The sequence below is a fragment of the Acomys minous genome (genome assembly GCF_964271855.1).
Source record: "Acomys minous genome assembly, chromosome: 3".
Classification (NCBI taxonomy): domain Eukaryota; kingdom Metazoa; phylum Chordata; class Mammalia; order Rodentia; family Muridae; genus Acomys; species Acomys minous.
The window spans coordinates 130,174,125-130,199,522 of record NC_140485.1 but is presented as its reverse complement, the minus strand read 5'-3'; the positions used below and the strand labels follow the sequence as shown (position 1 = coordinate 130,199,522).

Here is a 25,398-nt window from a genome sequence, read left to right as displayed (position 1 = left end):
GGGTAAAGGTGAGGAGGGGAGACAGGGTTACATGAGTTGGGGCATGCAGGACTGGGGCAGTAAGGGAAGTGATCCTACTCCTGCTGAGCTCAGGACAGGATTTGTGGGGTTCGGACATGCCTTGATCCCATTCTTGCTCCAGGCTTTCTCCTCCAAGTTCCCACACTTTGGCAGATCTATGTATAAAAGGCTCTATGTGTATAAACAGGTGTGGTTGCTCGTTTATAAAAAACTGCCAACTAAGCTAAAGTTGATAAGCAGCTATGAGCAAGTGAAGGTCACTTCCTTCTTTGTCAGATTACTTTTCTTTTCTTTTTTTTTTTTTGTCAGATTACTTTTCAATATTGGTTCTATAGACTTTAGTCACGTCTATTACAGATCTTCAATATCTAATTTTTATCACAAAATTAATTGAAGGTGCAATTTTGAAAAAAAAAATCCTACTTAAAATTGAACTATACTGACAGTTTACATGAGATGTGAGGTGGAGTATGGTGGAAGTTAGTCAAAGCAAAATAGCTATGTCTTCAGACTTTGCTACAGTTGCTGTGATTTGAGTCTACCCCTAAAAGCCTTGGGTTCTGGGATGTGGGTCCCTGGGGTGGCAGTTTGAGAGGTGACAGAATCATTAAGACATGGCCCAAGGGGAGATAAGTGGTCTTTGGAGAAATTGCCCTCAGGAGGGGTTAATGTTATTTTGCTGGCGTTCTAATTACTTTCCACAAGAATGAGTTACTATAAAAAGGGAAAGCTCGACCCTAACTCTTTCTGGATTTCCGACCCTAACTCTTTCTGGATTTCCGTTACACCCTGATACACAATTTTTTTTCTTCAGCCCTCCTTTATTGTGCTACCACCTGCCCAGAGCTGAGCATACAGAGCCAGGTGTGGTGGTGCATGCCTGCAACCTCACCACTCAGGACGTGGAGGTGACAGGATCAGAGTTCAAGGCCAGTCTGAGTTAAATAGGAGTTCTAGTCCAGCCTGGACTATGTAAGACCCTATCTCAAAGCAAGCAAGCAAGCAAGCAAACCAAACGATCAGAGCTAAACTGATGGGGCCATTTTCGCTTTTAATCTCTAAAACTGTGGGCTAAATAAACTTTCCTTTATAAAGCACCTAGCTATGGGCATTTTGTTATAGATGCAAAAAGTGGACAAGAAATTTTGGTGAGATGTCACGAGTCAAACCAAAACTGCTTTGTGGCCTGGCAATGATGTGAAACAGACAAATTTTCCTCTCTTCTGTGCTTTCCATACCATGCCAATGACCCAAGAATCACAGATCCAAGAGTACCATTGGCCTCCTGTCAGCCTCGCCTGACCATCTCATTCATAACAAACTTAAATCCCTAAGTCACTGGAACCATGCAAAGCCTGGAGTCTTCAAAGCTTCATGGCCTCTTGTTTCTAGCTGTGGGTAGTCACACTTCTTTATCTAGTACCCTAATGTATGGCATAGATAAGACTGTATTTTCTGGGCTCTGTAATAATAATAAGGAAGAGGAGCACTAGTCAATCTATATGCCTCAGGTTCACCAGCACTCCCCCCCCCCCCCCCCCGCAAAGCTCTTTTAGAAGAGTGAGAGCTTTATTCTTCCCCAAAAGCTCTGAGTACTAAATCTTCCCTTCAACGACATCCCCCTTCTACACATTAAATATTTTCATAAATAGTCATAGTACAATAAACAATTACTTCCCTTTTGGACCCACATGCATACCAATGGGGCCTGAGGTAGACATGACAGAATGCCCACCTCAGAGAATGTGAAAGAACTGAGCGTCTAAATGCCATTGGCAGAGAAACAGCAAAGACCGTTGCAGTCCTGTTGTGTAGATGCGAAGCCATTGCCCAAAGCCGTAAAAAAAAAAAAAAAAAAAAAAAAAAAAAAAAAAAAAAAAAAAAAAAAAAAAAAGTCTTATCGATTGTTCCAGAAGTGAATGACAAGCATGTTGGACAAGGAAGTGCCCACCCTGCTTCCTAGATGTACCAGCAGAGCCACTTTAAGCATCTCTGCTAAGATCAGCTTGGGGAAAGCCCAACAGACCTTCTTTGCCTCAGTAGCATTTGCAGGAAGCAGAGCTATGTTCTTCCTCTGTGGTAAATACTCTATCTCATTTCCATTCATGCTGTCTCAGTAACTTTTCTATTGCTTGATAAAGCACCATGACAAAGCAACTTACAAAAGGAAGGGTTATTTGGGGCTTATGGGAGGGGATAGGAGTCCATCTCCATTAGGGCCCAGTGCCTGGCAGGCAGGCAGGCAGGCAGGACCCTGGAGCAGCAGGTGAAAACTCGACATCTCGGTCCACAAACGGGAAGCAGAGGTGGCTAATTCAAACCTCAAAGCCTGGCCCCGGTGTCGTACTTCTGATATCAAGACCACGCTTTCTCATCTGCCCAAACAGTTCTACCAGCTGGGGACCAAATAGCCAAACAGTTGGACCTAGGGGGACCCATTCTTATTCAAATCACCACAGATACTTATGTCAATTTTATAGAAAGAAGGAGTTGCATCTATTATAGTTTTTGATGATCCCATGAGATCTGTGGCAAGTGTCCGAAGCAGGTATGGTTCCTGCTAGGAGCAGAATCCCTCTACACTTTACAGTGTATCTGCCTAAACTTCGGGCACCATTTCTCCCCATACTGAACATCTGTCTGCCGAGAGGCCCCTATTAACTGCCATGACGGATTCTGGTACTCTAGGGAGCTGTAATGGCTGTGTAGTCACCACTCTCCCTCCTTTACGACACTAACAGGCTTGAGAGAAATTTGCTGCTGCAGCAGCCGCCAGCCAGCCTTTCATGTCCCAGCCCAGTTTTCTCCTCCACAGCCATGTTCCACCCGGATGTATTTAAAGATTTTGGAACAGTTTCAGAGTAACAGCGTAACTAGAATGGCTATAGCGTTTGAAACTGACCAGGTCCTTATTTGATGCTGCAACCCCCGACCCCGCCATGCACCAACCAACCCAAACTCCAGTCCACTCTCACGCCCACCATCTGTGATTGCATTTGGTTCAGTTTCAGTTGTCCGAAGGCAACTACAATGTAAAACTTCCACAAACAAACAGAGGTTTATGATTGAAGTTGTACATGGTTCTGAAATTTGGAGCTGTGCTGTCTTATCACTGTAAGTAAACCACACCCATTTGTTCAATGTATCCAGGGAGTATAAGCCACCCATCCACTAGTCACTTAGGAGCCATCTCTCTGGGGGGGGATGGGGTTGGGGGGCTGCAGTAAGGGGGGTTGGGGGGCTGCAGTAGGGGGGGTTGGGGGGCTGCAGTGGGGGGGGTTGGGGGCATGAGGGGGAGTGGGGGGAGGGGGGATCAACTAGACTGCTTCAGTATAGTAGTACTTGAGTTCCAGTGACCTTTATTTTAGTAATAATGATCTCAAAATGTAAGTGCCATGACAATGACAATTTTATTTCTTATTGTAGCTGTTCAATTCTATGACTTTAATTATATATATATAGAATATATATCTAAGTAGGGCTCACTGCTATCCAAGATTTCAGTCTTCCATCTGGGGTCTTGGAATATATAACTCATGATGAAGTGGAGTCTGTTGTGTAATTTTTTTTTTTTTTTTTACCTTTTCTGAACCCGTGTCCTTATCAAACTAAGCCAAATGAAACTTCCTGGGGGCTTTAGGGGCTTTGAGGGGAAAGTGTGTCCAAGGCATCCTGAACATTGTAAGCTTTGGATAGCACCAGGTTCTCTTGTCACAGCATCTCTGCACTATAAAGAGAACCAGAGGCCAAAGAGATATTCAGGCTTTGCTTAAGCTCCTCTAAAATGAGAGCCATGCTGCACAAAGCCAAGAATTAGATACTGAGCCATCAGCAAGCGCAGTGCAGCCTGGATGTTCCAGGTTGGCTCCAAAGCAGCTGTATCTAATGGAGTTTGGATGGGGCCAGGTTATCCAGAAGGGCCAAGAAAAATCCTAATTGACCCAAGAAAGTAAATAAAGTCCAAGAATCGGAGGAGACAAACCTACTCCAGAGGCTGCAGTGGCCAGAGTGAGCACTGGGTTAGAGCAGGTAGAATGGTGACAATCTATATTTGGGGTGAGGCACTGGGGGACATCCAGAGCTCATCTATTAAGTGGCTTGGTGTCTCAGGGGAGAGGACTCAGAGTCACTGTGAGTTACAGGCCATTGTACTCCCCCAAATGAATGAACACTTTAGACAAATCAGACCCTTGATAATGAGTTGAGTTTGCCCGAATCATCACCCAGACTTGATCACAGCTAGAGAATTAGAATATTGCTGGTTTCCTAACAGAACTCAACACTTTAGGAGGAGCAATGCCTCTCAGGTTTTCTTCCACGGTGTTCTGATGGGCTCCATTAGCCTCCCTGGAACTGAGCCTCCCAGAGCAATGGAAAAACCACACCCACCTGCTTAACTCCTCTCCTCTATTGGGCATCCTGGGATCTTGACCAGGCACGTAAACATTCTGAGGTTCGGGTTTTCTGTCCATCAAAAGACAGCAGCTATCCTATTTCTGCTAGATCGTCACAAGAACATGCTAACAAGAAAGGGCTAAAAACTATCCCTGGCTACTTGAGCTTTGGTGAACTTCCCGTGAGCGAATGATGATTCTGTTCAGCATCCCCTGTATCCATGCGCGTGTTGCATTTGTGTGCTGCATGTGGGTGAATGTGTGAGTATGGACACGTATGGGCCTTGCAGAGAACGTAGGAAAACATCAGGGCCTTCTATCCCTCTCCACCTCATTGCCTCAAGCCAGTCTCCCACTAAACTAGAGCTTGCTGTTTCAGCTAGGCTAAGAGACCAAGGTTCCCTCAGAGAGTCCTACCGTTTCTGCTCCCGGTGCTGGGGTTACAGGCATGCGTAGCCATGCCCAACTTTATGTGGACACTGGATTTGAGTTGAGGGTCCACACTTATACAATAAGCACCTTTTAGCATTAAGCCAATTTCTTTATTTCCTTCCCCCCTATTCTGAGACGCCCTGGGGTTAGGAGCCTGTGTGTTTACCATTCTATCGCCAAGCCCCTAGGGCAGGTCTTGGTCTATAAAATGCCTGCCAGGTTCGTGGAGTGACTGACTGAACTCCTTGATCACCACACCCAGTTTGGGAGCACAGGAAGGCTCCGCTACAGTGTTGCAGGCTGGCAAAGGCTCCGGCAAGTGCTGTGGAATACTTTCTGACCTCTCGGTTCTTGGTGACTCTCTGTAACTGCTCTCAGTTCTCATCAGTGTTTTGTAATGAGGGATGGGTGGAAGGCCCCTGAGGTACAAACACCCCAGACCTGAGTTTTATAAATAGCTTGTTCTTTCACACGCTCCCCACTTCCTGCCTATGGGGGGGGGGAAGGGGGGAGGGAAATGGTGACCCTAATCAAATTAGAAATGGTTAGTCTCTGAAAGGAATACTCTACCCTGCTCATCAAGTTGAACATAGCTGATATTACAATGGAACCGTGCGCTCTCTCTTCTCTTTGTTTTTCTGTGCTACTGGGGACTGAGCCCAGGGCCCCCATTTGCAGACCTCTTCTCCCATTCTTTTGAGTTTGAGACAAGGCCTTGCTAGAGGACATTCACAGTGCACCCCAAATGCTGAGATTTCAGTTGTGCACCATTCTACCCAGCCAGTTCTCCCAGATTTGGACGCGCTAAATAAAATTCCTGAGTACGCACTTAGCACACCTTCCCTTCCTTATTTCCGCCAGGATATCAAAGATGATCTCAAGCAGAACCCTGCACTGGCTTGCCTAATCCCATTGTGTCCCAGTCAGTATGTCCCATTGTATCTACCACGGCCTGACCCCATGAGTCCCATGTTCTGTTTTCGCGTATTCCACAGAACAGAATATTAAGCAGAGAGAATCAAACTTGTCAGTCCAGTTGTGGAACTCCCAGCCCTGAGTGCAGGCAGCACTGCAGTTGGAGCAGGGATGAAAAACAACTGCGCCATAGTAACCAGCCATCACTGTGTCTGTCTGCTGCCCAAGAGGGATCTGAAAATAGTCTAAATTCACCTTGAAAATCCACTGCTCTGTGAAAGGGCTTGTAACACTTGGCAGCCCTGGAAGGCTGCCTGAGAAACAGGACTGCAATTTAGACTACTGGTGTCCAGCTGTAAGCCTTCTCAGAAGGGAACAAGCCACCCATTCATGGGGCTGTTATGAAATTTCCTTCCCAGCAGCCCTTGCAGCCAAGGAGGCATATACCTGCAGGAATAGTGTTTGGGAATTTTGTTCTTCTCAACGTGTTACTCCCGCTCCATCATTTGATTGCAAATTGCCTAGTCTCTTTCTCCATCTTAACCCTTTTCTGCTCCAACCTGTTCGCCCCACAGAATCTCCATCTTTTAGTGCTAAGGTTGGGTGACGGGGCGTGAGTGAGAGCTTATAGTCTGGAATTAAAAAGAAAATAGTAGAGGAGCCATGCACAAATTGTTACACAAACCAGCCCACTTTGGAGAAAGGGAAAAAAATGTCAATAATTAGAGTAGGAGTGAGTGGGATACAGTGGAGTGTTCTGGGCAAGCAATAATCCAGTATCACCAGGTTAGGGCTGCCTCCACTGTATAGTGCTAGGAGAGCATCCAGACAGGCCGAGCTTGGCGTAATGTGGGCCTCAGCATCACTCTGTATCTACGCTTGCTTGTGGTGCCAAATGTTCTCTGCCTTAACCCAGAGCACAGGCAATGGAGATTAAAATGTGTTAGTGATGGGTTATGCCTTTTCTGTTTTTTGCTTATTATTTAGTCTGTACTAATTCTTTTTGTTCTATTTCTGTTAGTAAAGCATGGCACAGCCAGCCATCAGGGGCTGGCTCAGCCTGTTAGTATTCTGCTTTGAGCTGGGCAGTTATTTTGTAAGATTCCAATCTCACGCATAAAATTTCCTATTTGATTCTCATTGCATCTTGGTACATTTAGCACATCGCTGCTTTTAGGCGAAGCATCCTCAGGGACTCAGCTAATAAATGGCAATGCCATCCTCCACAGCTCCTTTGGGCTGCACACATTTTATTGTGTTTCTTCAAACTAAGGAGCTAGCTTGCCAAGAAATGTAACTTTAAAAAAAAAAAATTCAACAGATTGTTCCTGTACAGCAATGTATGTGAGAAGCCTTAAGAAATCAGTGTAAAGGGGCAGGTATTGACATGTGTGAGTGCTTGGGCCCCACCACGCCAGGAGGCGTGGTGAATTAGAGCCCAGTGTCTGTGCAGAACGGCTGAATATAACAGCTCTCACATGCATCCCAGTTGCAGCTGGGCTTCCTGGTGACTCAGGTCCCTTCAGAGGTGTAGACACTGGTATTGTGATTTTTTTTTCCAAAAGGTGAACAACTCTTGGTAAAGCTCCAAGTCAAACAAAGTACACTCTTACATGGACTTATAACAGCTGCATTCTGGGAAAACTTCAGCGCACGTGTGACGCCGTACAAAAAATTGCTTTGCCATATTATAAAATATAGAGTCAGAACCACATTTTCACCTAGATGAATAGCTCATGGCACGAGCAGAGGTCCTATTAGACTTTGAACAATCGCCTTCTCCTTCACGAAACACTAATGAAAACCTTTAACGAGGATGACAATCAAAACAATGTTTACGGATTTCAAACAGCCCTGGGAATGGTACAGTAACCTTTACCCTGGCAGACAACAACATACTAAGGTCACCCGGGCCTGTTGCAGGTGTGGGTGTCAGGAACACCCCCTCATTTCTGAATGCCCCCAATAGATGAGGATTGACAGATGGCGGAGAAAGCACAGAAGCCAGTGGAGCAACGCCTCCGGCAGGTCTCTGGTGTCATCTCACCTCATGGCTTTCTCAGCTTGTATGTGGTTTTTATTTTGTTGACGCCCCGCTGTGTACGAAACCCACAGTCACCTGAGACAGTTACAGAGACTCCGATTTCCTTCCTGGCCTCAGGTAGTTAGAAGTCTAAAATAGAGGTGGAAAAGGTATGGAATTAAAACAGAATAAAGGTCCTTAGCCTCGTCTCAGCAGTGTGCTCCAGTGGTGCCCTCGGCCTTTGGGAAACCCTTGCCTGTTGTCAGGACGCAGGTGGTATGTGAGACACTTACTTGCAATCTAATGACTTTAAAAAAAACTTTCCATTTTAGGGAAGTAGAAAAATGTACCAATGTACACCCCCCCTCCGCCCCCTCCCCCCCACTTTCATTATAGTTGCCAATGAGTCACTCAACACTTTACTACAAAACAGCCCTGTGTTGAATAATTTTGCTACATCCAGGCTAATGTAAGGATGGTAGGAACTTCCTAAGCTAAGCTATGATGTCCAGGCAGTTAGCTGGAGCCGATGCAATTTTAGTTTATAACATTTAAAAGTGATGGGGAGTTTATCAGGGTGTAATTGTACCGCATCCCAGAGTGAAGCATCGATCTAAGGTGCAGATGCCCAGCAGTAGACAGAACAAAACTCGACGGTCAGGTAGTGAGACATAGGCCAAGACAGATAACACCCAGGGCCCCCCAATAGTACAGAGTGGCCCGCCTCACTCTGGGATCACTGAAAAGTCCCTAGGAGGAGGCACCCGCCTTCCTGTGCTGTGATACACAGATGTGGCTGTGTGTATCAGCCAGCTGCCCTAAGTGAACAGAGGTATCCTGGTGAAAACAGACACTGCCGGGGGGCCTGCTTCCGGGAGGAGCGATGCCAAGACCAGAGTGGAAACCCTCCGGCAGGACCAGGGCTCAAATGCCTCTCAGTTCTGCTGGGTCAGCTTCTTTGGTAAGCAGAAGGCCTTGCGGGGTGGCCTGTTAGTATGACTTGCATTTTGATGAGCATTAAAAGCTCCCGTTTCTTCTACGAACTATTGTTACTTGTTGAGATCCTGTGTTTGAAGGCAGACTGCAGGCTATCTGGGTTAGGGAATGAGGGGAGGGGAGGGCGGTTTTTAACTGGGAAACTATGTGCTGACTAGAGCCACGTTGAAAAGCGATGTGGTTTCCACGGGGCGCACTCAGGAATGAACATATTTTGCCTTCACCCTGGAACAAGGCCTTTGCTGAAAAAGAAAACATACCTTAGCCAGGAGAAGGCAGACTCTCTCTCTCTCTCTCTCTCTCTCTCTCTCTCTCTCTCTCTCTCTCTCTCTCTCTCTCTGCAGCATCAATCAGCTTTGCTCACTGAGGGTTAACTAGTCCCGAGGCCATCTTGTCTTCCCAACCACAGAGATCTTTTCCTACCTCCCCCTCCTCCACACAGATGTTTACCAAGAGAGACTAGGAATCACTGCCAGTTCAGTAGGCTCTTTGCTCTTTTGTGCATTTTAAAAGCATTTGCTCTTTGGGAAGAAAAAAATCATGAGAAACGAGACTCTTGCTGTCTTGGCCGGAGCCTGGCTCATTGTTTGCAGGGAGGGCTGGTTGCCATGGTTTTGGACAACAGACAGCTGCATTTTCTTCGAGTAATTTTTACTTGCAATTGGATCTATTAAAGAGCCAAGGTGGCCAGTTCCCAACAGCAGAAGGTCTGTGAGTTATTTGCAAACAGCCCAGTGTGTTATCGTGCAAAACCAACTGCACATGGTTTTTAGTTACTCAAGTCTCCCCAGATAGAACCAGTTTGGCCCAAATTCCGCTTCATGGAAAGCAAGCCAATCATGGTTCAGGCTTAATGTCCTAATCCTTTTTTTTTATATATATATTTATTTTTATTTTATGTGTGTGAGTGTTTTGCTTGCATGTGTGTCTGTGCACCATGTGAGTGCCAGGTGCCCATGGAGGTCAAAAGTAGCCTTCGGATCCCCTGGGGCTCGGGTTACTGGTGGTTCTGAGATGCCATGTAGGCACAGGGAGGAGCCCTTACATCTGAGATTGTCACAGCCTTAAAGAGGCCACAGGGTTGTTCCCTTCTGAGTTACCCTTACAGGAACCATATTGGTTGATTGCAGATGAATCTTTTAAATGGGTATGTCACGCCATTATTATAAAGCGAGGATATTGCCACAATATCCTCTTTTTGTAAGATGCTGTGGCCTTTTCTACTTTCCGTGAATTTAGGGTGAGTGCACCCAGACTCATTTTCCATTATGTTGGCTTTACTGTCTTGGGAACTTTCCGTTCTTTAGAACAGTGGCCTGTACCTTTAGCCCAGACCCTACATCCTGACTCAGGGCCACAGCTCTGCACAGCTCTCTTTGGGACAGGAAGCCATTAAGAAGCCATCTGCGCTGGGCTGGAGAGATGGCTCAGTAGTTAACAGCAAATTTTGCTCTTCCAGAAGATCCAAATTTGGTTCCCAGTGGCTATGTCAGGTGGTTCACCACCAATAGCCTGTAATTCCAGCTCTGGGGGATTTAACATCTTCTTCTGGCCTCTGGGGGCACTGCACTCAGTGGCACCCAAGCACACATGCACACACTGATGCATGTGGAAGCTGTCTTTGCTTAACAGCCCCTGATTTATATCCTAACCATAATCTCTATGTTCTTTGTCACGTACCAGTAGTGAAATAAATTGTGTGACATAGAACGTCCTATCGCCCTTACAAGATTATAAGAAGTCGGGTTTCTCTTTTGTTCTAGGAACTGATACAGAATGCCTTGCGCCAGGTGGTAGTGGTGCGCGCCTTTAATCCCAGCAGTCGGGAGACAGAGGCAGGCAGAGTGCTGTGAGTTCGAGGCCAGCCTGGTCTACAAGGCAAGTCCAGGACAGCCAAGGCTACACAGAGAAACCCTGTCTTAAAAAAAAAAGGCCTTGCAGGAGATCTGCTTGGGAGATTATGAGGCTGCTTCATGGGTGCTATCTCTCTCTCTCTCTCTCTCTCTCTCTCTCTCTCTCTCTCTCTCTCTCTCTCTCTCTCTCTCATCTCTCATCTCTTGTCTCTGACCTTCCCTCTAATGGCCTACCATGTTTAGATAGTCAGGTACATAGTATCATTTTCATCCAATGCTCTCCCTCCCACCTGAAGGCCCAGTTATGACCTTACTATCCAATAAACCTCACCCCTGAAGGGAATTACACACTATGTTTCAGTGTCCTTTCCAGGCTTGCTGCTGTTACCTTACTTGACACCACTGCTATCTGATTTATTTCTGCTTTGTTCTTGACTTCCCCACTAAGTTATTGGTTCTTTAGACCAGAGGCCATTACAGAATTCTTTTTTCTTTCTTTCTTTTTTTTGATGAGTTATTTCTCCACTGCCAAGTTTGAATGTGCCTCCAGATTCTGTATGTTGGAAACTTATTCTCCCACCCAGCAGTGCTGAGAGGCAGGGCCTATGGAGATGCCTGGGTGTTTAAAGATCTGTTTTTTATCAGTGGATTGATCCATTCATGGGGTAATGGTTTGGGGCAAGCTCTAAGGCAAGTTTGTAATGTCATGCCTTTGGCCATGTCATAAGGCATTGAGGAACTCCTCTGTAGGTTCCCAACTCAGCTCTTCTTCTTTTTTTAAAAATCAATTCTATTTATTTATTTATTCTTAATTTTATTTATTCACTTTACATCCCAATTGTAGTCCCCTCCCCCATCTCCTCCTGGTCCCAACCTGCCTCTCTTTTCCCTAACCCCCCTTCCCCTACTCCTCAGAAAAGGGGAGCCCCCTATCAACCACCTCAGCACATCAAGTCGCATCAGGATTGAGTGTATCCTTTTCCACTGAGGCTGGGCAAGGCAGCCCCGCCAGGGGAAAATAATCAAAAAGCAGGTAACAGAATCCATGTTAGAGACAGCCCCTTACCTCCACTTGCTAGGGAACCCACATGACGACCAAGCTGCCCATCATTTACATATATGTAGGCTGCCTAGACCTAGTTCATGCATAGTCCTTGGTTGGTTCTTCAGTCTTCCTAAGCCCCCTTGGGTGCAGGTTCGTTGACTCTGTTGGTCTTCCTATGGAGTATTTGTCCCCTCCCGGTCCTTCTATCCTTCCCATGATCCACTGAATATTTGGCTGTTGAGTGTCAGCATTTATTTCAATCTGCTGCTGGATGGAGCCTCTGAGTGGACAGTTATACTAGACTCTGGTCTAGCAAAGTATTGTTAATAGTGTCAGGGGTTGACTCTCTCCCATGGGGTGGGTCTCAGGCTGGGCCAGTCATTGGTTGGCCAACCTCTCAATCTCTGCTCTATCTTTATTCCTGCACATCTTGTAGGCAGGGTAAATTTTACATCAAAGTTTTTGTGGGTGTGTTGGTGTTCCCCTCCCTCCACTAGGAGTCTTATCTGACTAGAAGGTGGCCTCTATAGTCTCCATGACCTCTGCTCCTAGGAGTCTTAGCTAGAGTCACCCCCATATCCTCCCAGGAGCCCACCCCAAGATGCCCCTCACTCTCAATTTTTTTCTCTCTCTAAGCCCTCTAGCTTCCTACCCCGACTCGCCCCACATCTGATCCTTATCCTACTTTCCCTCTTCACTCCCTCTCCTACCCCATTCCCTCCTCTTCATCCACTTCCAAAGTCTATACTACTTCCCCTTCTGAGTGAGATTCAAGCATCCTCCCTTGATCCCTCCTTGTTACTTAGCTTCTTTGGGTCTGTGGATTGTAGTATGGTCAGATTTTACCATAGGGCTAATATCCACTTATAAGTGAATAAATACCATATGTATCTTTCTGGGTTTGGGCTACCCCACTTAGGATGGTATTTTCTAGTTCCATCCATTTGCCTGCAAATTTCATGATTTCCTTTTTTTTTTGTTTGTTTGTTTGTTTTGGTTTTTTTGTTTTTTTTGTTTTTAATAGCTGAGTACTATTCCATTATATAAATGTACCACAGTTTCTTTATCCAATCTTAAGTTGAGGGACATCTGGGTTGTTCTCAGTTTCTGGCTATTACAAATAAAGCTACTATGAACATATTTGAGCAAATGTCCTTGTTATATGGTGGAACATCTTTTGGATATATGCCCAGGAATGTCAACGCTGAGTCTTGAGGTAGAGCTAGTCCCAATTTTCTGAGAAAATGCCAGATTAATTTCCAAAGTGTTCGCACAAGGCTGCACTCCCACCAGCTATGGAGGAGTGTTCCCCTTTCTCCACATCCTTGCCAGCATATGCTGTCACTTGAGTTTTTGATCTTAGCAATTCTGACTGGTGTAAGGTGTAATCTCAGAGATGTTTTGATTTGCATTTCTCTGATGAACAAGGACAGTAAGCATTTTGTTAAGTGTTCTCGACCACTTGAGATTCTTCTGTTGAGAATTCAGTTTAGATCTGTACCCCATTTTTAATCAAATTATTTGGTTTGTTGGTGTTTAATTTCTTGTGTTCTTTATATATTTTGGCTATTAGCACTTTGTAAGGTGTATGGTTGGTGAAGGGCTTTTCCCAATCTGTAAGTTGACATTTTATCCTATTGACAGTACCCTTTACTGGACAGAAGCTTTTCAGTTTCATGAAGTCCCATTTATTAATTGTTGATTCCCTAGTTCCTTTTTCATCCTATTTGTCATTTGTGTACTGGAGGGCTACTGATTTTTCTGAGTTAATTTTGTATTCAGACATTTTGCTGAAGATGTTTATCAACTATAGGAGCTCTCTTGTAGAATTTTTGGGGTCACTTATGTATATTATATCATCTAGGAATAGTGATTCTTTGACTTTTCCTATCCAATTTGTATCCCTTTGATCTCTTAGTTCTTACATTGTTCTAGTAGGACTTTGAGTACTATATTGAAGAGATATAGATATAGATATATATTGAACACTTTTAAGAGCAAAGGGTGTTGCATTTTGCCAAATTAATGAGATGATCATATGGTTTTGTTTTGTTTTGCTTTAAGTTTGTTTGTATGGTGAATTACATTGATGGATTTTTATAGACTAAGCCACTCCTGCATGCTGGGATGAAGTCTACACTTGATCATGGTGATGATATTTTTTTAATGTGTTCTTGGATTCAGTTTGAGAGTATTTTATTGAGTATTTTTGCATCAATGTTCATAAGGGAAATTAGTCTGAAATTCTCTTTCTTTGTTGAGTCTTTGTGTGGTTTAGTTATCAGGGTGACTGTGGCCTCATAGAATGAATTTGGCAATGTCCCTTCTGTTTCAGTTTTGTGGAATAGTTTGAGGAGTATTGGTATTAGCTCTTTTTTGAAAGTCTGATAGAATTCTGTACCAACTAGCCCTGGACTTCTTGTTGTTGTTGTGAGACTTTTAGTAACTGCTTCTATTTCCTTAGGGGTTATAGAACTATTTGACTTATTTATTTGATCTTGCTTTAACTTTAGTACGTGGAATCTGTTATAGTTATCTTTATAAAACTGTGTTTGTTTCTCTTAGTTTCTCTCTCTCTGGATTTTTTCTTTTATTATTATTTTTTTTAACAAAACAATTAGGAATGACATAAATGTTAATTCATAGTGTTTTGCCTATTTGTATTTGGCAACCTTGGAGAAAACATCTTTATTATCTTGATGAGTTTACAATTCTGAATGTAAATCAATATCTATCATATCTCATCTTTATCAATCCCAAAACATATATTTAGACCTAAAAACAACCCCTAAACAACTAATCTTATTTGTAAAACTAAACTATCTGGTCTTCAACCATATCAGAGACTTAAGAAGAAATATAATTAATTATCTGAGTAAATAGAAAGTGCAAGTTAGCAGCTTCCAAATGAGAAAATGACAGAGACAGTTCGCTGCCCAGATAGTCACCCAAAATTCTCTATAATGTTGGAACATCATCTTCAGCCTTCTGGCCTATTATATCTGGCAGACATATTTGTGAAACAGAACTATTGAGGACTTGCTTACCCTGTCTTGGCAGAGTTTGGCCATTGACTCTGCCTGCATCCAAGCTTGCCCACTTTTAGGCAGAATTCTGTCTATGGCAGAAACAAGGCCATATTGCCCAGTGGATGTTTTGCCACATTTGAAGCCATTTCCATAAAGAGGTTCTTTGATGCTTATCATTTTCTCTTAACCAGGATATCACACATACAACTGAGACTTTTACACTTATTTATAATGCTTTAGATCACAATGTTCAGCAGTTTAATTCTGTCTTTAACCCTCTATGTTATCCAGACTCCATTTTTGCCAAAATCCCCAAGTTACTTGTTTTTTTACTTCTATCTTGGCTCCAAAAGAATTTTCTTCATCTCTTCTGCACCTCTGCCTACCACTGAATTCCCTACTTCCTCCTCTACCTCCTCTTCCTCTGGCTGGCAGGAAGTCTCTCCTACTCAGTGATTGGCTATAAGCTTCTTTATTGACATATCAGGGCACAATTTTGGAGCAGTGTTTAAACAACATTGATAAGAGATTCTCAGAACAAGTCTTGCAGCCAGATATGGGCAATACAGAAATCAGTATTTGAATTATACAGTAACCTTATGCCTACAGGAAGCTATCAAGAAAATTGACCATTTCATTTAGATTTTTCCAATTTTGTGGGGTATGTAAGATCTAATGGATCTAATGATTCTTTGGATTTCATTAGTGTCTGTTACTATGTCCTTTTCATTTCTGATTGTGTTAATTTGAATACTGTCTCTGTGCCTTTTAGTTAGTTTGGCTAAATGTTTTTTCTATCTTGTTGATTTTCTCAAAGAACCAGCCCTTGGTTTTGTTAATTCTTTGTATTGTTCTCTTCATTTCTAATGTATTGATTTAAACTCTGAGTTTGATTATATCCTGCCATCTATTTCTCTTGAGCGTGTTGTTTCGTTTTTTCTAGAGCTTTCAGATATACTGTTATGTTGCTTCTTTGGGATCTCTCCAATTTCTTCATGAAGGCACTTAGTGCTATGAACTTTTCTCTTAGCACTGCTTTCATTGTGTTTCATAAGTTTGGGTATGTTGTGCCTTCATTTGCATTGAGGTTTTAGGAAGTCTTTAAGTTCTTTATTTCTTCCCTGACCCAATGGTCATTGAGCAGGGAGTTGTTTAGTTTCCATGAATGTGTAGGGTTTTTGTTATTTCTGTTGTTGAAGTCCAGCTTTAATCCATGGTAACCTGATAAAATATAAGGAGTTATTTCAGTTTTCCTGTACCTATTGAGCCTTCCTTTATGATCAACTACATGGTCAATTTTGGAGAAGGTTCAATGCAATGCTGAGAAGAAGATACAATCCTTTGTGTTTGGGTGAAAATTTCTGTAGATGTCTGTTAGGTCCATTTGATTTGTAGCATCTGTTAATTTAATTATTTCTCTGTTTAGTTTCTGTCTCAATCTGTCTGTTGGTGAGAGTGGAATCTTGAAGTCTCCCACTATTAATATGTGGGGATCAATGTGTGATTTAATCTTTAGTAATGTTTCTTTTACAAACGTGAGTACCCTTTTATTTGGGGTATAGATGTTCAGAATTGAGATGTCCTCTGGGTGGGTTTTTCCTTTGATGAGAATGGAGTTCTTCCCCATCTCTTTTGATTAATTTTGATTGAAAGTCTATTTTACTAGTTATTAGAATGGCTTCTCTAGCTTGCTTCTTGAGTCCCTTTGCTTGGGCTCAAGCAAACCCACTCACTTGTTAGCACTCAGCTCATTTTTTCCACCATTATACAGCTCAGGGTGCTCTTCCTAGAGAATGGTGCTGCCCATGGTGGGCTGGGTTTTTCTGTGTCAGTCAACTTAAGGCAGTCCTCAGTATACATGTCCACAGGCCACTTTGCCGTCTTTTGATAAGTGGAAAGAGAAGAATTCAGAGACGGAAATGGGGTAGGGTGGAAGATGTTAGAATAGAGTAGAGTAGAATAGGCTAGGATAGGATAAAATAGTAACAGATAAGTAGAGACAATGAATGAACTCATCCACAGGGGTCTGATCAGTAACAACAGTATCCACAGCATGCACAGAAATGAGAATTGAATTTAGTCAGATACTTTATTCTGACATTACACGTCTTTTAGACTTAAGATGTTTAGTTAGCGGTGATTTTAAAATAGAACGTTTGGGTCTGAATCACAATACTGCTTCTTCCTTAACAATGTGAGTTGTGATAACTTCACCCTTACCACATGGGTGCTACTAGCTCTGTCATCCCACCAGCACTGTGAAATACTAGTTATCATCAATTTTAGTTACAAAGCATTTAAGAATCCTGCTCTGTAAGCATCTACCACACAAACCAAAAAAAAAAAAAAAGTTAACACTTAAATTTAGGTTTATTTCAGTATGTGAATTTCCCTATCATGAGATGATATTACTTACCTTGAATTAAGTGAGTGAAAATGAAAACACCATTTGAAAATGTATTTCTGGTAGATTTTCTGTAGAAAGCACACATATTTAATGCCTCCCAACATGAGGACTAAGATAGCACTGGGGAGAGCAGCAAGAGAACAACCTTACCCTTCTCTTAAAAAAATGTACACTCTTTTTTTCAAACAGGGGTAACTGTGTGGTTACCACAACTCTGAGGTAGACGTTGAGCCAGATATGAGGACACTCCAGAGTAGTCAATGCCTGTGGGGATGGACAAAGAAATATGTAGCCAGAAAGCCTCTATCATCATTCCTTTTGGATCTGCTGGTTTCTGTAGCCCCTGGGGTCTTCACACTAAAGAGGGAAAAAGATATGGGGTAACTGAGCCCCTTCATCAAACAGCACATAGCTGAACATGCAGCACCAGAAACCTCACTATGGCCTCGCTAGAACTTCCTCTGTGCTGTGCTCAGTCCCTGCCATCTAATTCTTAGTGCTTCTTCAGTCACTGAGGATCTGGTCCATCTGTCTCTTATTTTTCATGCTGTGCATGGGCTGATGAAGGCTGGCACAGTGATAAAGAGGAAATTGAAGAAGTGTGCCACTAAAGGATCCTTCACCCAGTCATTGCCTCATGCCAACCGGAGAGCTGGAGGTACTGTGGGTGTTTCTCTTCCCATGAAGAGCCCCTGCATTTATGCATTGATGGGAAAAAGCATCGCACGGTTCTATGCCAACATACTTTAATCCATGTAACACTGGAAATCTCATTTCTACTCAGATACCAATCATGGTGATCTTGAGTTGTATAGTCATCAATAGACAGCTGGTTGTCCACCATTGTCGATGACACCAGGTCTGTTTGGTAAACTCCATTATCTGGCACTGTACCCTTTCCAGGTGTGTGTGCACCCACTGACCCTTGCTCCAAGTTGGTGCATTCGCTTTCAGATAACGTTTTTTTCTTGTCTTGGCTTAAAACCCAAATAATACACAATAAAGTATGACATCAACCTAAGTTAGCACGTATTTCTTGTGTGATCTCCTCTCTTCTTTATCTGCTGACTGCTCTCCACACATTGGTAATGTCTGGGTCTATTTGCCTTCTTTGGCGCCAAATATTCCTCAACTTGGTTCCTGCCAAAATATTGATTAATCTCTTAGCAAATTCAAATCTCGTAACAACCAGACTTGACAGATAAAAAATCCAAAAGAATATTTAGGGTCTTGGCTTGACCGTGCCTTCCTGCTATGTTATTTGATACTCCCAATAAAAATTATATGTATTTTTTTTAACACATACAGACAAAATACTTGTCCACTGAGTAACTGGGTTTTCTATTACTCTATGAGAAGAAAGAAATAGCTCTGATCAGTTTTCAAGTTGAGAATTGGGCTTCCTGAGATCTGGGTAGTGTTAGTTTGTTTCAGATTACTTGACTCAGGGCCCCATGGCAATCACACCCTGGCATGTTGACCTCTTTCAAAATTGTTTAAAATGTAAAGGAAATGGATGAGCGAGCTGACCTTAACAGAATTAGGTGAAAGAATTGGATGCAGTTTTCCAACAACAGTGCATTGCAAGTTGGCTGTCAAGGCTCTAGGTTTCCAGTCATGGAATGCTCAGTGACCTTTAGACACATGTGTCCCCACCCCCTCCAGTGCATAGTAACACTGTCGATGAAGTCACAAGCACACAGGTCATGACTTGCCGTGTGATTATAATTGGACTTCTTTTGTGCAAGACGTGGCAAAATTTCAATGTGTGTTTTAGTCTCTGTGGAAGGTCTGCTGTTTAGTTAATGGGTTTGCATTTCAATTAGAATCTTTACCTTTCACCCACTGGCCTTCTCTCTCCATAAATCTCTTGATGACATGGCTGAGAAGACCCCACTGAAATTCTAGCCAAGCCACCCAGTCTAATCCACCTAAGCTTTGCTTTTGCTGATTAGTTCATCTTATCACTTCAGTAGCTGACCATACTGTATTTTATCCTAGGTTTAACAAAAATTCTGATGAAGCCACTTATTAGCAGTTACGTGGGTTCCTCAGAGCCTACCCAGGTCTAAGACTATTGAGAACTTTTTGGTTTGGGTTTTTGTTTGTTGTTTGTTTTTTCGAGTCAAGGTTTCTCTGTGTAGCCCTGGCTGTCCTAGACTTGCTTTGGAGACCAGGCTGGCCTTGAACTCACAGAGATCCACCTGCCTCTGCCTGTCTGGGTGCTGGGATTACAGGCGTGCCCCAGCACACCCAGCTGGAAAGAAAACTTTAACTCATGGGTAACTGGGGTCACCCTTTAGGATCTCAAAAAGCTCCGCAGCCCCTTTCTTTTCCTGTCCTCCTTCCTTGTATAATTCAATCAGTTAGATATGTAGTGTGCCAGGCTTTGCTGCTGGGGCCTTTATGGTAAATGCTATGTGCAGGGCTGCATGTTCGTCATTCTTTTCTTTCGCCTTTCCCCTGGGCTCCAGGGTACTTTCTTTGAAAGAAAACCTCTCAAGATTTCACTTTGCTTTTTTTTTTTTTACACCTCCCACTCGCTTCATCCACACCACCCGTCCAAGTTCAAGGCTATGACTACTCAGAGGGCCTTTGGCTGATGGTGACACACAGTGTGGGTGGGGGGAACCTTTAATGCAAATGAGCAGGCAAAGAGCACAGCGACGCCAGCGGTGGCTGCTGCTGCTGCTGCTAGGACCAATGAGCTAGAAGGACAGACAGAAGAGCACTAGGCGAGCCCAAGAAAGAAGGCCAAGAAAGCCAAGGGCAGGACAAGGTAAATCACGAGGCGGACACTCTCCTTCTCATTTGGAAGAACACACCTAGGCCAGACAGGACCAGGTACCTGCTAAGGCCACTCACAGAGGGACCCAAGAGCCCACTCAGTCACAATTCCCCATGAGATATGGGATGTCCCTCTAAACCTAGGTTGGCTGGTGAGATCTGGCTTCCATGTTCAGGCAAATATAATCTGTGTCCGCTATCTAAAGAACTTGCTATCCACCTTTCTCCCTCGTGTTGTGGAATGTTACCAAAAATAGAAAAGAGGAGAAAAAAAAACCCATAAATCTTTGCTTATCAAGTCCTTTTTTTTGTTTTGTTTTGTAAAGGGGCCCAGCACAAATCCTCCATTTCTCCAGCCCACACTGGGTTCTCCCTGTGAGCCCTGTAAACAGCGGCGGCAGCAGGCCTAAATCATGAAATGCACCCATTAATCACCCTCCCTCCACCTCAGAGTGGGTGTGGGGCAGGAGGGGGGACCCCCCATACCCCAACAGCACCTGGAGGCCTGAAAACTGGGCTGTGGGCCAGCTCCACTCCTCTGCACGCTGGTTAGGTTGCAGTCTCTATTTCCTCTTCGGCATCGTTAGAAATACAGGCTAAGCCCGCGCACGTTAGCCCACTCTAAAATTCCAGGCTTAAGCAACATAGGCAGAACTTGCACTTCATTTTGCTTTGTCCTTCCCATCATAAAGCTTTTGCTGCCTGTCAGGAGTGTCTGAGGTAGCCAAGTAAGCACACTGCTTTGTCCCTTGAAGGTTCAGCCATCCTCACACTTCCGCGGCCCTGGACTCTCCTGGAGACCTGGGTTAGAATGTGGTTTGCTGGAGTACTGACTCAGCACTGTGGCCTCTGCACTTGTGTCCCTAACAAGCTGCCAGGTAATACAGTTGCTGCTGCCGCTGGCGTGTTGAATAAAGGCACATTTTGAGATCCACTGGCTTCTTCGACTCACAGTTGGTGACAGTATCTTATACCTGAGGTATTACCTTAACAGCTGTCACCCAAGCCCCCCTTAAGGAAACATCTCTTTTTTGTTTAGGGGGGAAAAAGTGCCTGGGATAGCCTGCTTCGGTTGGGTGACAGCTTCAAGTATCAGTCAGGAGCAACAGCTGAGGAATGGAAGATGTTTCTAAGAAGATAGAGAAGGGGACGAAGAGGCCACAGGAGATATAGAGGATATATCCCAAGGGTGTGAAGGTCCCACAGGCTAGAATTGCATTTAGGGGGAAGCTGGAGTCTGGGTTGCCTAATTCTCTGCAGGCCAGAGAGCCTGTATGAGCCTGTGCAAGATCTGGGGATGTCAAGCGCTGAAAGGCAAGCGCTCAGTGAGTTCTCAAAGACCTGAGCAAGCCTTCATTTCACTTACTGTTTTGATTGAAAATTTAGACCTTTAAAGAAAGAATAAACTGCTGGGCATGCGGGCACACACCTGTAATTCCAGCCCTCAGTACGCAGAGGGAGGTGGATCTTTGTGAGTGTTGTGATGCTAGGCTGGGCTACATAGTGAGTTCCATATGGTATACACAATAATATAATGATACTCTGTCTTAAAAACAAAAACAAACAAAAACCAGTGAAATCCTTTTAAAAACACTGTAATTGAACTTATATCCCACATTTCACAAGAGCTGTGAACTTTTCAAATTTATAGATTTCTTTGATCTTTACCAAAGTCTTGTCAGAGAGAAAAGAGTAAACTTAATTGTCATTCCCAGTGGGAAACTGAGTCATAGACCTACGAACAGTAAAACCACAGAGTCTAAGTTTGCTGACAGACAGTCCAGGATGCTCCTTAAAGCCCCCCACCCCCACCCCGAAGAAGACCCTCTGTTCTTAGGCCTTCACTTTCTTTTCCAATGAGGTGGATCCAGGGTTCAAACCTAAATCCGGGTAAATTGACATTTGGAGTGGTGTTTCCGAAGGTCTCGGGCGGGAGATTAAATCATTCCGTCTCTAGCTGAGCATCAGAGTCTTCGGCCTCTCCTCAAAGAGCTGTACATCATCAGCCTGCAGGAGGGAGGCAGACAGGAGTGGGCTCGACCCTAACTCTTTACGTTTTACAGTCGCACGTTGCACTCCGACATAAATCTTGAACTAAAAAGGTCTGTGCTACATAAGAGCCAGTTGTGGCCAAATATTCTGGGCTGTTTTTTTGGCAACACTTACTCCATCTGTCTTTGTGGCCGACAAACAAATCAATTTCATCTTAAATCAAAACGACAGGTCTCCTGGCAGTTTCATTGGGCTTCCAGCACTATCCCTAGAGAATTCCAGGATGGGCAGAACCCCGAGGTCCTCTTCCACTTAACCGGGCTCTTTAGTTGGGTAAGGCCAGGCTTGTGTGAGAGACTTTTTAACTGAAAGAAGGCAAGATTCCACGACACTTCACGGGGCCCGAGGAGGGTTTGTGATTGAAAAAAAGGGGGCAGCCTTTTGTTTTGGAGGCGGTAGTGTTGAAACGACCTTCCCTCTGTCGTCAATATCACCAGTCCATTCCCATAGACACCCTTGGACCTTAAGGTAAAGAAGAACCAAACCATAGTCCCATAAGGAAACAGCGCATGCGCACTAAGCCCCACGCGCCTGGATTGTTTTCTCCTCCTAGTTACCCTTCAAGGAAACTCCACAAAAGCCCTAAGTCTTTGGGACTTGAAGGAACCTGTCGTAGCTAAGGGGTGGTGGAGCTGGTATTAAAACTTGTGTTTCCCTAAAGCCCTTACCCTTTACTGTGCCAGGCAGGGGTTCGTCAATGCCTGCCTTGGAGAAAATGACAACAAGCGACTTTGCCCACAGATGGGAATTCATCTTATCTCTTCTTATTCTGAGGGATTATGTTTAGCCGGGGTATTAAATGGTTCCCTCTTTTCTCAAAATCATGGTAATGATTGCTAGTTCTTCTCTCTCACCTTCCTCGTCATCCCTCCTCCTCCTCTTTCTCCTTTTAATTCCCCTTTTACTTGACTAGGGCTAAAAAAAAATAATTATATATATATGTATATATATATTTCCTGTTTTCATTAATATTTTTAAAATTAATTTATTATAATGGGTCACATTAGGTAATTTTCATACACATATGTAATGTACTTTGAGCATATGCCCTTTCCCCTCCATTAAGATTTGTTTTTTTTCTCAGTCCATCAGTCCTAGAGTTTGGCGTCTGCTCTATAGGCACCGTCTCCTCACAGGTTAAGGGGAGCACAGCTAACATGCTGTGGTGCTTTAAATGGGTATGGCCCCCTATGGATTCTTGAGTTTGAAGACCATGGAGAGTGGCACTGTTAGGAGTTGTGGCCTTGTTAAAGGAAGTGCGTCACTGCGGAGGAGGGGTTGAGTAAGGCTGCGTATGTTCAAGCCACGCCCAGTGTGGCACACAGTCTCCTCCTGCTGCTTTCCTCTGAAGGCATAGAGCTCTCAGCTCCTTCTCCAGCACCATGGCTGCCTGCATGCTGCCACGCTTCCCAGCGTGATGATAGCGGACTAACCCTCTGAAACTCTAAGCCAGCCCCAACCACGTGTTTTCTAAGAGTTGCCGCCGCCATGCTGTCTCTTCGGAGCAATAAAACCCACACTAAGGCACATACCAGAATTCTGACTTAGAGTTCACAACTCGATGCGGTACATTTCGGTTCAGTTTGGTGGGAAACGTCAGGTAAGGCTGTCAGAGGTTTCATAGTGAAGGTGTCCCCTCCTAACCCGAACACTCTTTCTCCTTCACCCCTCTGCTTGGGTGTGCTGAGTGTTGAAGTTGAATTCTGGATTCTTGAATTGAAAGAATGTGCTAATCGGTTAGTATTCCTCTGGAATATCTTTATTTACTTTATCTGTGGTGATTTTTCTCCCAAAGGTGAAGCTCAGATATATCTCTTCTAGTTTTACTGAGTACAGTGTACTCAGCTGGGAGTGCCTCGGGCCTCCTAAATCAAAATGAAGCCACGCAAATGGCAGGAAGCTGCAATTGGTAATGTCATTCAATTGTGCCTACCAGCTGTAAGACTCCTTAATACTTTTATTTTTAATTAAAATTTTTTTAAATTTATTTTTTATATTTTTACATATACATTTATATTATTACACATATAAACAATAAACTATCTAGAGGAAGAAGAACCATGAAACAATCAGGAATTATATAAATGTTATATTCATAATGTTTTGGCTATATGTATTTGGCAGCCTTGAAGAAAACATCTTTCCTATCTTGGTGCATCTAAAATTCTGAATGTAAATCAATATCTATCACATCTCATCATTATCAAGTTAAAACATCTATCTAGACCTAAAAACATCTTAAGCCCTAAACAACTAAACTTAATTGTAAAACTAAATTATCTGGTCTTCAACCCTATCAGATACTTGAGAAGGAATAAAATTAATTACCTGAGTATACAGAGAGTGTAGCTTAGCAGCTTCCCAAATGAGAAGATGAAAGAGAAGAGACAGACACAATTTGCTGCCCAAACAGTCACCCAAAACTCTCTATAACGCTGGAGCATCTTCCTCAGCCTTCTGGCCCAATATATCTGACAGACATATTTGTGAGGCAGGAACTACTGAGGACTTGTACCCTATCTTGGCAGAGTTTGGCCATCGATTCTGCCTGCATCCAAGTTTGTCCGTTTTTAGGCAGAATTCTGTCTATGGCAGAAACAAGGACATTTGGCCCAGTGGCTGGTTTGCCGCTTTTGAAGCCATCTCTATAAGGAGGTTCTTTGTTGCTCATCACATCTTTGAGGTAGGTTTGGGTGCTGCCAGGAGTTAACCTGTCTCACCATCAATGATTCTTTAAAATAATAAAAACCTCTTTAAATGCCATATTCTGCATGTCTCCGAGGTTTTTGAAGACCTTATCTGACTCCCTAATTCTTGAGAAGGCCAGCACCAGTCACCCCTGGCCTAAGGCAGCGCCAGCTGTGCTCCCTCAGCTCTGTGTCCAAGCACAGCTTTGCGTGCCGTGCATCATGCCCCTCCCAGGCGTGCGCAGTGTCTCTCGCTTAGGGCCTTTTAATTTCCTTTATGGCCTCAGTAAATCATCCCAGGCACCACAGAGCAGAGGGACGTCTCATTTATGAGACCTACCTGCCTGGTTCTCTCACTGGAAGCCTCCCTTGGTGCATGCTTTTCCCTCTTCACCGTTTTTTTTTTTCCTTTTAGATTTTTAAGATATTTAAATAAAATGTTCTTGGAGTGTTGTGACCTGCTAGTGATGATTTTCCAGAGATGGCCAGCTAGTATCACGGGGTGTATATGTATGGTGTGGGGGTCGGGGTGAGTGTGTGTGATATGTGTGGTACATGTATGTATGTGGTAGGTGTGGAGTGTTTGGTATGTTGTATGTGTGTAATATGGTGTGTATGTGTGTCTCTGTGTATGTATGGTGTGTGTGTGTGGAGTGTGTGGTGTGTTTATGCTGTGTGTGGTATGTGTATGGTATGTGATGTGTGTATATATGTGGTGTGTGTGTGTGTGTGTGTGTGTGTGTGTGTGAGAGAGAGA

General features: G+C 43.8%; 1 protein-coding gene across 2 annotated transcripts in view; it reads left to right on the top strand.

Moving 5' to 3' along the window:
* The window catches only part of LOC311595122 (uncharacterized protein), a 144,825-nt gene that overhangs the window by 107,448 nt on the left and 11,979 nt on the right, over window positions 1–25,398 (top strand). Inside the window, exon 1 of one of the 2 annotated variants that reach the window (XR_014778317.1) lies at window positions 8,655–8,746. The exons of the other annotated variant lie outside the window; for it this stretch is intronic. The gene's annotated coding sequence lies outside the window, so the exon portion shown is untranslated. Of the gene's footprint in view, window positions 1–8,654; window positions 8,747–25,398 lie in introns of those variants that run through there. 2 annotated transcript variants of the gene reach the window in all.